Genomic DNA, 3377 nt, shown 5'->3' on the forward strand with positions numbered 1-3377 from the left:
TATAAAAGTTGAAGTAGGTAAATTTTTCTATTATTTTTACAATAATTTTAAAAGTGCTTTCTTTTTTTAACATAAAATAAGAGTAGAATATAGCAATTAAAGTTTTAAACAAAAATGGACGACGGCATGTCTTCATGTCTACTTCAGTCACTTTCGGCTTAAGAAATATCTCTTCCTGTTTCTACTATGAACTTAAGAAATATTCGTCGTTATGATTATTGTTGTTGATTTGTATAGTTAAGTTTATACGTTTTTTACGGGTGTAGTAAGTTGTGTTAAAGCTTTGCGCCAATTCTTATTGTTACCTAAGTATACCTACTAAATTAAGTTTTTTACATAATATACCTGCCTAAACGGAAATGTGATATTAGTATTATAAATACTTATTGACTTACCTTGACAATTACCCTGGCTTTAAAATACATTTTTAAATATTAATTATAATATTTAAAAATATTCTAAAATACAAAACGTCAACAATTTCAACTCTTATTGTTGGCGGCATTAATAACACTATATATCGCGGGTTTCAAGCTAAAGGGATGTATCCGCCAAATGGTGTTTTTACTTCGATTTTCAATTCCTATATTTGCTTCACATACTTTATATTTTTTTTCATAACTTTTGGCTTATTCGCTTTTGATAAAACAAAACCACATCTGACGTATGATAGAAAGCAAGATAACGCTGGCAAACCAAAAAGCAGTATAGTATATTTATGTATCAGTTTTGGTTTTGATATTTATGATTAAAGTCAAAAAGTTGAAAAAATAAAAAATCGATCTCATCCTTTTGTATTTTATAATTTATTCTAAAACTTAAAAAAGGTAAACCTCTTTTAAACGAAGTTTATTTCCTCTAAATATATCTTTTCAGTCAAGTACCTACCTAATTCAATATCAATTATTTCGTTATCCCAAAGAAACGTACAAAATTGAAAAAAATAATAATAGCAGAAGAAATATGATCACTATGTTAAACTATTTACTTTCTTAGCTTTACGCGTATCCTGCATATAGCAGGGTAGGTAGAGGAGACCTTGAAACCTAGTGTTAAGATATTCGAGCCATTGCGTGTTGAATGGCGAATCTCAACACCGCGCTTTGCTTTTTTACCAAAGGGAGGAAATGAAAACATTAAATATTTGACTTCCTTGAGTGGAAATTGAACCCACAACTTGTCGCACTTACAGAGTGGCCTCTGATTTTTATAACTAAATTTATCGTTTATGAATATATACCTACTGTTATGGCTCCTACTTAATTTAGTTATCAAACAAGATAAAGAGACGCAAGCATCATATATCTTTTTTAGATAAATAATAAAAATATATATTTTTAGATATAGTAAACATTTTTTGAAATCACAATCGAAACTACAATAAATTAGATTTAAACTGAAGTTTAATTTAAACATGAATTTATCATTTTTTAAAGTGTCCTGAGAAAATATTGTTTTGTGCTTACATCTCTATGGTCTAAAGCCCGTGTATCTATGTGTAAACTATTTATGAATTCCTGCCAAGGACGAACTTGTCCAAAGAAATTATCAGGTCCAAAAAAGATATTTTATCCCACTATTATATTTACACCACAATATATTTGTATTTTTTTGATTATTTTTAAAAAAACTTACCATGATTCTAGTTTTTTCTACTAGCTATCTCTGCTCAAATTTCAACAGGTGTGGATCTTCAATCAGTCTTAATAGTTTTAAGTACTTACATGTTTAAGAAAAATAATAAAAAAAATAAAAAAAACAACTTACTTATATACTTAGTCGTAGTTATTCTATGTATGAATGTGTGTCTATTTACAGGATCTCATAACATATTTTTTTTTTTTACATTTGGAGAAAATAATATTTAAATAAAAGACAATTTATTTTTTGTTTAGCAGTTTGTGATATTATTATGATAAGGTAGATAAATGTTAGGTTCTTGAAATTATTATACTAACTCAAAGTTATCTTTATAATTTAATTATTTAAAATAGTTTTATATTATTTCAACAAATGTAGACCGTTTATCATATTTCAGTAGAATTAAGGACTTGTTTTAAAAAATAAAAAAAATGAAAAAATATAGCTACATAATTATACCATAGTCGTAGTTTTTCGATGTATGAATGTATAAGTGTCTATTTACAACATCTTATAACGTATTTACAATCTCAATATTTAAATGAAAAATATTTTAAAAAATAACTTTTTGTTTAGCAGTTTGTGATATTATTATCTTAAGTAAGATAATGTTAAGTTCTTGATATTGTTAATTTAACTGATATTTATTTTCGTAATTTAGTATTATTGATAATTTTATTTAATATTTACCATTTGTTAATTTATTTATGTTAAATTACTTTTTTGGTCGTTATAAATATTTCTATTGCTGTCAATTAACATACATTATTAATACTTACATTGATTTCTCTTCATATATACAATATTTATGCTTTGGGCAGAGCTTTATATAGTTATAAGGTGAAGATTTTTGGTTAATGAGGGTACCCAAAATTAAAATTAAAAGTAGGTAATTGATAGTTATATCTTAATGTCCTATATGAATATTCTCTCTATTTACTGTATCAACCATGTATGTGTAGACAATTAAATTCATTCAATGTTCCAAAACTTGTTTCATTTAATATTTCATTCATAATAAATTAACTTTACGAGACCACTCGCGGCGCAGGGGCAGAAAGTGGGCAAAAGTGGTGGGTTCGATCCCCACTCGAGAAAATGAAATATTCATTTACATTTATATTTCTACGTACTGGTATCGAAGCAAAGTATAACAGATATTATAATACCTCGCATTATATCACCCGCTATTTAATATATATTCTGTCTTGTACTTCAATAATTAACAATAATAATTTATGATAGGTATAATATACATATGATTATTTAATAACGTATAATTAATAATAATTTTGTATTGCCATATATAGTACTTTTATTATTTTTAAATTATTTGACAACGAGAATTGACTTCCATCCCACTGAAGAACTCTCGCTAACTACCTCCGTCATAAAAGTGCGGACACTCCTTTCCCCACTTTCCGCAGAATTCTGGAGGCATTGCGTGTTAAGTGGCAGAACTCAATGCCGCGCTTTGCCTCGACACGAAATATCTCGACGAAATATAAACGTTAATAATAGATAAATATGTATAATATTTTAAATTAAAAGAATTGAAAATAAAATTTATTATTTTTGCTCATATTCTTAAATTATCAAACTGTGGTACCGTACGGTACTTTCAATTTTTCATCAACATTAAACGTTTTTATTTTTTGTTGTATAGTCTGCTGTATTTCATTATATAGTCTGTGAATTTTCCGATTAAAAAAAATATTTTTAGTCTGTGAAATGTC

The sequence above is a fragment of the Heliconius melpomene genome, chromosome 21 (genome assembly GCF_056956725.1).
Source record: "Heliconius melpomene rosina isolate 202511_hmr_F chromosome 21, ASM5695672v1, whole genome shotgun sequence".
In the NCBI taxonomy this organism is placed as follows: domain Eukaryota; kingdom Metazoa; phylum Arthropoda; class Insecta; order Lepidoptera; family Nymphalidae; genus Heliconius; species Heliconius melpomene.